Genomic DNA, 13,608 nt, shown 5'->3' with positions numbered 1-13,608 from the left:
CAGTTGAAGATCTTCTAGTTATCTTTTTATTATTAATTTTTAGCTTAATTTCACTAAGGTCAGAGAACATAGTCTTCTATGAATTTAACCTATTGAAATTTGTGTTGAGACTTGCTTTGTGACCAAGCCCATGGCCGTTCTGGAAGTTGGAACTATTTCTTGTGCACGTGAAAACCACGCGTGTTCTTCCACTGTTAGGTGCAGTGTCTGCAGGTGACAGTTCGTGTTCGTTAATTTTTGTTATTCAGTTCTTTAATATTCCTATTGATTGTCATCTGCTTGTTATATTAGCTACTGAAAGAAGCTAAAATATTGCCTACACTTATCTAATTCTTATTTCAGTGCTCTCAGTTTTTTGTTTTATATGTTTTTTGAAGCTATATTATTAGGTTCACATCAATTCAGGATTATTATATCATGTTGGTAGATGGACTGTTCTTTCAATAGAAAATGTCACTCTTTTAATATTTTTGCCTTTAATATTTTTGCTCTAGTAATATTTTTTTGCCTTTCCTGATGTCAGGAAACTTTCTTTTGGTTAGTGATTGTGCATATATTTCCCCAAGTTTTTGCTTTCAACTTTTCTGTCCTTTTATATAAGCATTAGATACTTACATATTTATCTAGTCTGACAATCTTTGCCTTTTAATTTGACCATTTAGTCTATTGACACTTAATGTAATTGAGATGTGTTTAGGCTAAGTATAGTATCTTACAATTTGTATTTTTCAAAATGAGTAAAAACTTGAATAGACATTTCACCAGAAAATGATATATGAATGACCAGTGAGTTTGTGTAAGAGAGCGCAGCATTGCTAACCATGAGGGAAATACGAGTAAAGGAGGTCACCTTATAGGAGGTCACTCCTGGAACAGCTAACAGGAAGAAGACGGACGGTACTGCAGTTGGTAAAGATGTGAGCAGCTGGAACTCTCAGACGTTGATGGTGAGCGTGTAAAATGGTACAACCACTTTGTAAAATTGTTCAGCAGTTTATTATAAAATTAAACATCCACTTACCCTATGACTCAGCAATTTCAGCAAATCTTAGAAATATATCCAAGAAAAAAGTCCATGTGAAAGTCATCATAACAGGCATGTACGAAAACGCTTAGAAAACTTGATTCTTGATTTAAAAAACTGGAAACTCCCAGCAATAGGGAAACGGATAAATAAACTGAGGTGTATTCACATCAGCCAGGCACCGCATAATGATGAGACACTGCATGTGCTGTGGGGGTCTCATACGAATACAATGGAGCCGAAAAATCCCTGCCTCGCGGTGATGCCGTGGCCTTCCTAAGAACGTAGTGCAAAGGTTACTCACACGTTTGTGGTGCTGCTTGTGCAAAGAAACCAGAGTGCTGCATTGCCAGTTGTATAAAATGACAGCATATGCAATTAACTATGTACAGTAAACAAAATTTGATAATGGTCAGTGACCATGTTACTGGTTTATGTATTCATTATCTTACATCTTTTTTTTTATTATTTCAGAGTGTAGTCTTCCTACTTATAAAAAAGTTTGCTGTGAAACGCGCTGCATTACATCAAGCAGAAGCCTCACACATTTTATGTTTACCACATTCCTCTATTGCACCATTTTCTTCTGTGCTACATTTGATCTCCTGTTTGTTTTATGAACGCAGCATACTGTACTCCTGGAGTCTATAGTAGTGTACAGTAGTAATGGCCTAGTGTTGGGAACTGCCCTGCCTGGTTTCAGAAGCTGTAAACCCCCCATGGCTAAGGCTGAGTAAAGAGACCTTGGGACCATAAGCCACTAAGGAGACAAAGCTTATCTCCCTGGATTTGCCCTCTTTTACTTCACCCTGCTTGGCCCTGGGAGCTTGACTGTTTAGCCAAAGATGGGTAAGATTCCTCAAGGGAGGCATGACCTAAGACAAACATGGTAGCAATGCGGCCATCAAGGAAGGACTTGGGGGACTACAGAAAAAAGGGGGCGATGGCTTGGCTTTGACATAGCCTAAGTCCTCATTCTGTCTGTAAGATGTCTCCTAATCTCTTGGCTGCCTTATTTCCCCTGACTGACTTAAACTTGAAACAATGCCAGAGGTGGGTGCAGCCCTTTGCTGGAAATGGTGGGTTCCCTGGGGTGATCAGGCCTAAGAAAGAATGCATAAAATCCTGTGAAACCTGTTTTGCTAAGAATGTCCTCAATTTTCTGATAAGGGTCCAAGCATGAAATGAATTTGTTTTCCAAAGTTTTATGGCCCTTTGGCTATCTGACCCTGACTCAGCATAAGCCCTCATAGTTCTTGGAATGTTATCTATTGTTTGATTATAACTATCTGATAATGACTGATGAGCTTTATGCATATGCCCTGTATTCCTGTGCACATTAAACCCAATAAAAGCCCATTGAGGAACAGGCTCAAGGCTCTTCTCCTTTGAGAGCAGTTTTAGCCTTTCTTGCAGAAGGCTAAAACCACCTTTGAGGGAAACACCACCATTTTTCCCCGAGCAGATTCTGTCTTGGTAGACTTAATCTCACCTGTTGTGGATGGGGGGGCTTTGCGGGTGGAGTCTCTCTACATCTTAGGCCTTCACATTCACTCCCCACCCACTCATTGACTCACTCAGAGCACCTTCCAGTCCTGCAGGCTCCATTCATGGTAAGCGCTCTATACAAGTGTACAATCTTTTACATTTTATACCGTATCTTTTCTATGTTTGGATATATTTAGATACACAAAAACTTACTATTGTGTTACAATTGCCTACAGTATTAAGTACAGTAACATGCTGTACAGCCTAGCAGCAATAGGCTGTACCATATGTCTAGGTATATAGGAGACTGTCATCTAGGTTTGTGTGAGTGCACGCTGTGATATTCACACAATGGCAGAATCACCTAACAACGCATTTCTCAGACTGCATCCCCACCAAGAGGTGGCCCATGACTGTAATGAATGCTAGTCAGCAATAACAAAAGAACGAACTATGGGTGCAGACTACCAAATGAATCTCACAGACGGTATGTTGAGTGAAAGATGCCAGTCATAAGAGTATATAGCAAATAATTTCATAAATTGTTAACTTAAAAATATAACAAGAGTTACATGATTTCTAACAAATATTTTAATGAGTACTTGAGTAAAAGATTTTAAGGATCCTATATGTTGTCCACGGGCAAGGAAGCTCCATGTTAACAGCTGTCTTAGTCTCCCTCCCCTGGGAGTGAAATTTCTTAGGTTCCTGCCATTAAGTGATGATTAAACGCACCCCACTACTCCCTGGAGTCCGGCTGTCAGGCTGAACAAGCCAGGCAGAGGAATTTGCATGAAGCCCTTGGTGCCAGCAACACCCTGGCCACCAGTGCTGGGAGACGGCCATCAAGGACATCATTAAGAATTTTCCAGGGTATCTTACATCACTTACCGTAGCCCAGGCATCAATGAGGGTCTCCCCAATCCTTACACGCTTGAGGAAGTATGCCTTAAAACCCCCAGTTCCACAATTTTGAAGGGCAGAATGCTATCCTTTCATGTTTCTGTATAAAAAGAAATCTATTTACACCCCCAAATTTCAGAGCTTTAATGGAGAGTTTGGGGTCAAAGGAAGCAGTGACATCAGGTAGCACCATTTCGTCGGCCCCACCCCAAATCCCACTTACCTCCTCTCTCCCTTCCTTTTTCCTTTCCCCCACTTTCCAAGGAAACACCAGTTCTTCCAGTCTCTCCCATGGAGCATTTTCAGATAGGCTGCCCTGCCCCTTGGTTTGGGGGCAGGGATCTCACCTTCCTTCCCAAATAGGCTTTCTACGAACTTCTTCGGAACAAACTTGGTATCCCCTTTGAAGAGAATCCTAATGGATACAATGTTCTGCATCTTATTGCATCTATGCTCAGATTTGGTAACTCCCTGATGAGATTTTGGACACTGAAGACCCAATGGCCATGAATTTCTAAACAGAAGCAGTATCTCTGAATTGCTTGATCTTTAAAGCATGGGAACGGCTTAGCTCCCAGGAAGGTGAGCTCAGCCGGAGCCCCTCAGACAGGGAGCAAGCCATGTGCATCATTCCGCCTGGGTCTCCCTCCACAAAGTTGTTCCTTACCAGTGGTTTGCGGATGAGGAGGAAGAGAAAAAGAGGACATGTCTAAAACGGCTGTTTGAAAAGGGCTTGGAATCTGTTCAACATTTCAAGGTGAAGGGGTTGAGAAAAGTCATAGGCCTAAACTTCCAACAGAGCTCAAATATTTGACTTTCAGTAGAAGTACGCCCTTGAGCTTCATAGCCATTCATTCCAGCCAATCCGAAAATCCTCAAAGCCTAGACCCCCAGCACAGGAAGAGAGCCCGAGGCCCTGGAATGGGCTCGGCAGTGATTGAATGGGCCCTGCTGTTGGTAAACCTGTGGCTTAAAACGTGACTTTCTAGCCTGAGCCTGAGGGAAATCATCAGGAAAGTCTGGCCCTAGCAGAGGGAGGAAACAGTTACAGAGCCGGGAAAGGCTCGTGCGTTATTTTAAGAACGGCACGTTTATTGCCGGCACCTCCGCTTATTTTTCCGCCCTTTTCTCTCCACCTCACCTCTCCCCTCATCACTACTTTTCTCCTCTCAGGAGCTGCTTCGTCTCAACAAACTAACAGCTTACCCCCTCGGTAATATTTTCATTTCAAAAAATGGAAAGGCCGACCTAAAGGAATGAATGAATGGCTAACGGTAAAAGCTTATTTTTCATTTTTTCAGGGAAGATCTATTTCTCACTTCCTATTTTCTCTGCTAATTCTGTTTCTCTATATGTCAAGCGAGAATAACAGTATGTTTCACTGAAGGATTTACTTTAACAGAGTCGGTAAGAAGCCAATTCATTGCAGTGCCTGGCAGCACAGTAATCCCCTCTCATCCACAGTTTTGCTTTTCTAGGCTTCAGTTACCTGCAGCCAAACATGGTCTGAAAATGCTAACTGGAAAATTCCAAAGGTAAACAATTCATAAGCTTTAAATCGTGTGTCTCAGCATAGCATGATGAAATCTGACGCTGTCCCGCTCCGCCCCACGGGACCTCATCCATCCCTTCCCCCCCACACCCAGGTTCTGTGCACTCCTGCCCAGCAGTCACTCAGGAGCTGGTGGCATCGCTCTGCTGGTGTTAAGTGACACTTACTTTATTTAATAATGGACATAAAATGCAAGAACAGTGATGCTGGCAATTCAGATTTGACAGAGAGAAGCTGTGAAGTGTTTCCTTCCAGAGAAAATGTGGGCATGTATAGGAACAAGCACGGTATGTGTAGGGTTTGGTACTACCCGCTCTTTCAGACATCCACTGGGGGTCCAGGAGCGCATTCCCCATGGATAAGGGGGTACATCGGTATCACTGCTACTGCCATTATTATTATCACTATTATTAAACTTTGTCCCTAAGATAACAACGTGAACTCTTCTGTTGTCTTATTCTGAGGACTAAGCAAACATTCTGGATCCATCTAAAAATGTGGAATCTGGAAATATAAAGGTTATAGAAGGGCTATAAGTCATAGCCCATGACATTAAGAGTTCAAAATCCAGTTGAATGTAATATACAATGTTCCAGCAAAAAAATGAATTGACAATGTAAAGTATTGAGTTATCTTTAGTGACAGGTAAATGGGGACTGATCTCTGGGCTGCAGAATTTCAGAAGAGAGAGGGGTCGCTCTGGGCTGGGGGAGGGGCAGGGAAAGTGAGGGTCGTAGGTGATGGATGAAATCCGGACAAGTGAAGTGGAGAAGGGAGGTTGAGGTGTAAGTGTGATGCAGAGTTGAGAATTCAGAATGATAGAGGGTAGATCATATTGAATGGAGTATTGCGATAATGGAAAAAATGAAGACGATGATGGCCTTGAATGCCAGGATCAGAAATTTGACTCATGCTCATTGAATTATACTGAGGGTGAGCAGACACATAGCAGAGAAAGAACTTCAGTTCCACAACCATGAAAATTCTAGCAGGATTCAATACAGAGAAAGGAGCTCAGAGAAAACCATTTCCAGTAGCTGGTACTGCTTATTGAAGCAGCCGGTGTACTGGCACACCCCAAGGTCACGTCCATGTTTCGGTGTGGGCACGGAGAGAGAGCTGATGGTGTGGCTGAGTCTGTTCAGTCCCTGTGAATGTGGGCCCCTCCCACGGGCCCTCCAGGCACTCTGTCCCCTGCAGCTCCATCAAACACCCCCCACCCTCGCAGTCATCCCATAGCCTTCGTTTTCACGACCTTCACAGTTGTCCCAACGTTCTGAATTCCCTTCCTCGTGATTCTGACTCTGCCATTACTCCCCACCATAGCATGGCTAAATGAATGCTTACTTGCATATCATCCCCCAAATTTACTGCATTTTCTTATTTCTCAAATTGTGAATAGTCATCCATAGCCTGACTTGTCATAACATGGTTGGCCTACCTCTGTGCTGTCTGGTTGAGATTGTGCTACCTGAGAGAGCTCCTGCAGGTCCTGGAGGAGCTATTTATGCTGTTTTACCACTTGGAGACGGTAAATAAAGACAATAGGAAAAGGGGAACACTAAATATAGGGACACAATCTAGCATGAATGGGAAGGGACAACAAGGCGATTTCAATAAGTTTACTAATGAAAGTGAGTGCCAAAAGCAACACCTTTTAAAATAGAGAACAAAAATATGTATTTTCTCACAGTCCTGGAGGCCAGAAGTCAAAATCGATGTCAGCAGAGTCACACCCACCCCAACGGCTCTCGGGGAGAATCCGTCCTGGCTCTTCCAGCTCCTGGTGGCCCCAGCGCTCCTTGGCTTGTGGCTGCATCTCTCCAGTCTGCTTGTGTCTTTACACAGCCCTCTTCTGTTCTTCCTGTGGGTCTCTCCACGGGGCGTTCTGAAGTGTGCGTCCAGCAACACGCGCCGTTGGATTTGCAAAGCAGAATGAACTACATGCCCTCGCGCCCTCGGCAGGGCAATCCTTGCTTCATCCTCTGCCTGCCCTTGGTGCTCTGCCCCGGCTCTGTCTTCTCACCCAGGCTGGGACAACAGACCCAGGCCCAGGCCCCATGCTCGGGGTTGCCCTCCAGCTGCCCCTTGTCCTTCCTTCTCATCCAAAGTGGGCTTTGTTTCCTCCTTCCTCTTCCTCCCTGTGCATCTCCAACATAACCAAAGCCTCCTTGTCTGACCCACTTAGGAGCTCTGTCACTCCTCCAGAACCTCTGGTATAGAGGAAAAACAACTGGGAGCAGATGAACTTGCAGATGCCCAGAGCCTGAGGTGCCCAGATGGCCAACATCCAAGAGGAGAAGGAAGAGGTGGGGTGGGCCTCCTCCTATCCAGGCCCACAGGTGGAGGCAACCGCACTAGCACTGGAGGAACTTGCAGAAACTGTTCCTTTGCAGAAACAGTAAGTTGACTGGGCTGAGTACTTTGCACCTCCATTATTCTGCCTAGCGAGAATGTGCTTTCTTCCTGCCGTGGACAACTTCATTCCACTGTGCTGTCTTCATCTCGGCACATTTCTCCATCTTTGGAGATATTATTTTGTGATTTGAAATCAGTGTTTCAGGGATTTACTGTCTGGGGATTTTATTTTCCTCCAAAGACATCTGGGAAGTTTGGTTCTGCATTATGAAACCAAAAGTAATCTATCTCAGTAATCTGAGTAATAACTCTGTATATTCTATATGTCTTTATAATACACATATAATGCAAATTTTTACTGTGAACCACTCAGCACAGATGGGGAAAAGACCATGGGTTTTGAAACGCAACTTTATTCCCATTATTCTGCTGCCTTTCACACACCAGCTCTACATTTTCTAAACAGTATTGCCCAAGGCCAACACCCTGGAATTCTTTCACAAGAACACACCCTTACATTGAAATGTGTACACAGCTGTCACTGTGAGTTTCTTAAGTTCCTGCTGTGGCAGCAAAGATATTTTTACATTAAGATTATAAACGTAGTTCATGATGATTGTAGAAATAGATAACACAAACCAGCTGGGATTCTGTTACCCAAACACAATTATGTTCATACTCTTACTCCTTTTCTACCCATATATATTTTTTAATTGGAATCATGTTCACCTCTTACTCTGCTTTAAAAACCTTTGACATGATGCCTTCTGGGCCCATAGCACTCTTGCAAATGTGGTGAACATTCCTAAATCCCGCTGGACTTCCTGTAAGAAGTGTGGTGAACACCAGCCCCACAAAGTAACACAGTACCGGAAGGGCAAGGATTCTCTGTGCGCAGGGAAAGTGGTGTTCAGACTGGAATCAGAGTGGCTATGGTGGGCAGACTAAGCTGATCTTCTTTAAGAAAGGCTAACACTGCAAGAAGATCGTGCTGAGGCTTCAGTGTGCTTGAGCCCAACTGCAGGTGTAAGGGGACGTTGGCTGGGAGACGTGCCAGTGCTTCGGACCCGGAGGGGGCAGGAAGATGAGGGTCCAGGTGGTTCTCTCCCAAAGTTTCATATTTTGTCTTATTATGTGACAATAAAATCTCAAGAATGTGTTCACTTCAAAACAAAAACTTTTTCAACATTATGTTGTGTATATATATGAAATGTAAACATTTTTGTGTAAGACCAGCAAAGTATTTTTCAAATGGTAAACTCAAGTATTAGCTAATTTGTTGATTTAGAAGATATGACTTCTTGGTGGATTCTTCCCTTGAGTATTATGAAGTGACCTTCTGGGTCTCTCTTTATGGCCCTTTTTTTGAAGTCTATTTTGTTTCATATGAGTATTGCTACTCCGGCTTTTTTTCCTGTTCATTTGCTTGGCAAATTTGTTTCTAGCCCTTCACTTTCAGTCTGTGTAGGTCTTTTGTCCTGAGGTGGGTCTCTTGTAGGCATGTGTGTGGGTCATGCTCTCTTATCCATTCAGCTATTCTATGTCTTTTGATTGGAGCATTTAATCCATTTATGTTTAAGGTTATTATTGATAGGTACTTATTCATTGCCATTTTTGTACCTGTGTTCCTCTCTCTCTCTCTCTTCCTTCCTTTCCTTAAAGCAGTCTCTTAGCATGTCTTGCAGAGCTGATTTGGTGGAGATGTATTCTTTTAGACTTCTTTTGTCTGGAAGCTCCTTATTTTGTCTTCTATTTTATTTGAGAGCCTTGCTGGATAAAGTAGCCTTGGTTGCAGGCCTCTGGTTCTCATTACTTGAAATATTTCTTGCCATTCTCTTCTGGTTTGGAGTGTTTCCATTGAGAAGTCAGCTGCTATCTTTATTGGGGCTCCCTTGTATGTTAGTTCCTGTTTCTCCCTTGCTGCCTTTAAGATTCTCTCTTTGTCTTGGAATTTTGCCATTTTAATGATGATGTGTCTTGAAGTGGGCCTCTTTGGTTTCCTCTTGATTGTGACTCTCTGTGTTTCCTGGATTTGTGTGACTTTTTCTCATCAAATTAGGGAAGTTTTCTATCATTATTTTTTCAAATATGTTTTCTATCCCTTGCTCTTCTCCTTCTGGTATCCCTATTATACAGGTATTATTATGGTTCATATTTTCCTGCATTTTCCTTAATCCCTCTTCATTCTTTCTGAGCCTCTTTTCCTTTTCTTGGTCTTTCTGGCTGTTTTTTTTCTACCTTGTCCTCCAGCTCACTGATCTGCCCAATCTTCTGCTTTATCTATCCTGCTTTTGATTTCTTCTACTGTGTTCTTCAGTTCAGAAATTGTATTTTCCATTTCCTCTTGGCCCTTGTCGATAGTTTCTATTTCCTTTTTCGTGTTGATATACTTTGCAGTGAGTTCACTTTAGTTTCCCTGTAGTTTCTGGGAATTCTCTGGGAGCTCATGGAGCTTCCTGATAACCATTGCTTTGAACTTGATATCTGATAGCTGAGTTGCCTCTATTTCATTTAGCATTCTTTCTGAGGCTTCCTTCTTTCCTTTTATTTGGGGATTGTTTCTTTGTCTTCCCATTGTTTGTGAAACTCTGCTTGCTAGCCTCAGCTTCCTAAATTGATCTTTTGTGACTCCCTGAGCTTGATCTTTTGTGGTGTGATCTTCTGTGGTAGAATACTTGTAAGATTCAGTGGTGCAGTCTCCTTGATCTCCTGAGCTTGTTGGTCTTGGGCTGTCGTTAAAGTTGACTCTGTGTTTGTCTTTGGGTTTTGATTGTTGTTGGGTCTTTCTTTGGTGGATCCTTCCCACCAACTGGTTAACTGAGGGTCCTCTGTCCACCACGTCTTGTATTTTGTTGTGCTGGTGTAGACAGGTTGAGTTGAAGCTGATTATTCCATGTGTACAAGGTTGAGGATTCTCTCTTTCCCTTGTTCAGGTGTTTGTTCAGGGTAGTTTCTCCACTATTTAGTTGTATTTCCAGATAGGTCCTGGATTGAGGTTAGTGTGGCTTCAGCTCCCTCCTTCACCTTCCTCTGGTGTTATCTGTCGGTGGTTCCTTTATTGTTGGGTTTCCTCTTCCAGCAGGTATCCTGGTGTTCACAACTTCCACCTACTCTATTTTGTGATCAGTTGGAGGGGGAAGGCAAAATGGTTTAAGACAGCAAGAGTGTATTCTATGGTATTTACAGTATCAGCCCGTGGAGAAAAGATAGGAGATCCTTTGGATGTGTATAGTGTTAACCGTGACTATTTTTCTTTCTTGTAGAGCCAAATGACTTTTTAAAGGGCAAAGGACTTTGTTTAAACAAGTGATTGGCCCAACCAACTGGACAACAACACAGAAAACTCATTGTCCTCAGCTCTGTGTGCCTCCCAGGCTGTGGCAGTGCCGCAGCAGGGAAGGGCGCCCAGAAGTTTTGTGGTGGATCCTCAGACTGCTGATGATTTTTAAAAAATGTTTCTGTCTGCAGATAGGGTGCTCAATTTATCTATAGATATTTAAATTCTGTTTTGGTTTTGGTGTACATTTGGGTGCAGAGTGGGCAGCTGGGGGACCAGCAAAAAAATTATTACTTGTGAGAAGAAGAAAAACAACTCGAGGTTTATTGCGGTGTTTAACAGAAGTTACGAAGATGAAGGGAGAATGAGCTGCAGGATGCTTGAGCAACATGCGGCCTGGCGTAGGGACGCTTTGACTTGGGTCCAAATGCCGGCTCTGCCACTTATCTTCTCCGAGCTTTGGTTTCCTTGTTTGTAAGAAGTGAAAATAACACTTTCCTCAAAGCACCGGTAAAAAATTCAAATGGAAAGAAATATGTGCAAAACCTTGGAGCCTGGTCGATCACACAGGCATGTTCAGTGGTAATTTCCACCACTCTCCCACCACCAAGCCACACTGGTTTAAGAGCTAAGAATGAACAGATTATGGAGAGAAAAATGTATTAGTAACGTTAGTAATGCTGACAAGTTAGTGTGTTAATTGGACTTAGTTCCACTGTGCATTGCACTTATTATTGTGCATTAGGGGAGTTATTTTCTTTCAATAACCCTGATACCTACAGCCACTCTGAATCATAACCACAGGGTCTGGCAGAAGTAACCCCTGAGTGTGGTTGGCAGGGCATGTGAGTGCTTGCACTGGATGGACAGCAATGTGAACATTTCACCTAAAATGTCACATGGTGTGCTTGAGTGTGCTATTGTTACCTTACAAAATTACATGCTTGTGATTTTGCAATAAAATATTTTAGGTAATCAAAAGGGGCGTTATTTGTGTCAGACCTTGTACAGTTTGCAGTAATGGCACCCTTCAGAAGACATTGGTAGGCAGTAGTTTGCATGATTTTTCCAAGAATGCAGTAAGACAGGTATTTCCTAGTAAGTGTGTATAACACGAAGATTAGGGCCCGCGTACCCTAACAGCTGACACTGAACTTGCACAGCTAAAGGCTGCTGTGATCATTAAGAGGAAAAGTTTAAAAGTTACGCTCTGCAAAAGTAGGTCTGTAGAGTCAGGGAAAATATCAGGTGTCTATAATCGAACCAGAATAATAGATAATGAAATAAAACTGAACATGATTTAACAAAGGCAAACACATGTTGTGCAAGAAAGGATAAATTCAAAAATCATCCTCATGATTTAAAGTCTGGGTGTTTTTGCACTAATACTCCACCAGGTGGCACTGCTACCCGCTCTCAGCGTGGACCCCGCCCGGCCTCCGGAGCCGTTCTAGGCTAACACGCTAGGCACCAGATGCAGTTCACAATATCCTGTTCTGATGGCTCCTCTCATTTCTTAACTATTTTGCTTTGAGGATAAGGTGCCTCAAGTTCAAAACATATTGTTAAGATATTTTATTTACATGTGTCACATTAAAACTCAATTCCTCCTTTAAAAAATACAATTCATTGAACAACTCTTAAATTTTAAAAGAAAGGGGGAAAGGAGGTCGTGAATAACATTTGATCTTCACAACGACCCTATAGAGCAATTCGTTTTTGTTTTATACCCGAGGAAAATGAGTTGCAGAGTAAGTAATGTATCCAAGGTCAGGCAGGTTCTCTAAATGTTGAAAATTCTTCATAATAAAATGTTTACAAGAAAAAAACAACAGCAGTGAGCAGACACTTCGGCCCACATCTGCAGCCCCAACCCCAGCCGGGCTGGCTCCTCGCTCGCTCGCTCCGACAGGCTAGGGCAGCACTCCGCTGCTCACCACCTGGGCAAGTGAGGAAACGCCAAGTGCTCCCCAAGTGCACTCAGACAGACTGAAGGCAACCTGGCAGAGGCCTGGACAACCCGGGACCTTCGGTGACTTACACAAGCGCTCTAAGCCTCCTGAAGAACACCGATCAACAGGGAGCCAGGCTGCTGGTGGGACCTGGAGTGGCTCGGAGAGCAGAGGAGATCATCTACGACCTGAATCTCATCATTCCAGGCTGCACGTGATTCACAAGTGCCCTAATGAACTGTGTTGGTGGCTAAACGTCAACGCATATTGGAATATTTTACTTAGAAACACCTGCAATTCTATGGACAAAATGAATATAACCCTCTGGGACATCTTGCTGTCATTTACTCTTTTTTTCCTGAGTTAATCTAAGGTGGTAACCTTTTTTGTTCCTCGGTTGCAGGTGCAGCCAGTAACGAGTCAGCCCTCGCACAGTTGGCACAGGACCACTGGTGATGTAGGCAGTCTTCCTGCACGAATGCTGGCTGGAAGTGATGCAGTCCCACCCAGGACAACTGATCGACCTCGGGGGGCAGGTAGGAGGCGGGCCTGGGCACCTGGACGAATGACTTGTTTATTTATTTTTAATTTTATATTCAATTTATTTAAACGAAAACAAAAACCAGTTAATCTTTTTCCTCCCCACCCCATGCCCTGCCTCTTATAGCCACCACCAATCTATTCTCTCCACCTATTAACTTGGATTTTTTGGGGGGGTTGTTTGTTTGTTTTTTATATTACACATATAAGTGAGATCGTGTACCATTTGTCTTTTTCTATCTGATTTATTTCGCTTAGCCTAAAGCTTTGAGGTTCATCCATATTATCACAAATGGCATATTTTCATCTTTTTTATGCTAAATAACACTCCATTATATATATACATATAATTTATATTACTCATATATTATATATATATGTCTCAAATCTTCATACATTCATTCATCAATGGATACTTATGTTGTTTCCATATCTTGGCTATTATAAATAATACGGCAATGAACATAGGGATGGATACATCTTTTCAAACTAGTGCCTTGCAACAAACAGCAAG

Source organism: Artibeus jamaicensis, unplaced genomic scaffold, assembly GCF_021234435.1.
Source record: "Artibeus jamaicensis isolate MK-2021 breed Jamaican fruit bat unplaced genomic scaffold, CSHL_Jam_final contig_484, whole genome shotgun sequence".
NCBI classification, from domain to species: Eukaryota; Metazoa; Chordata; class Mammalia; order Chiroptera; family Phyllostomidae; genus Artibeus; species Artibeus jamaicensis.
The sequence above is the reverse complement of the archived record's forward strand: the minus strand, read 5'-3'. Positions refer to the sequence as shown.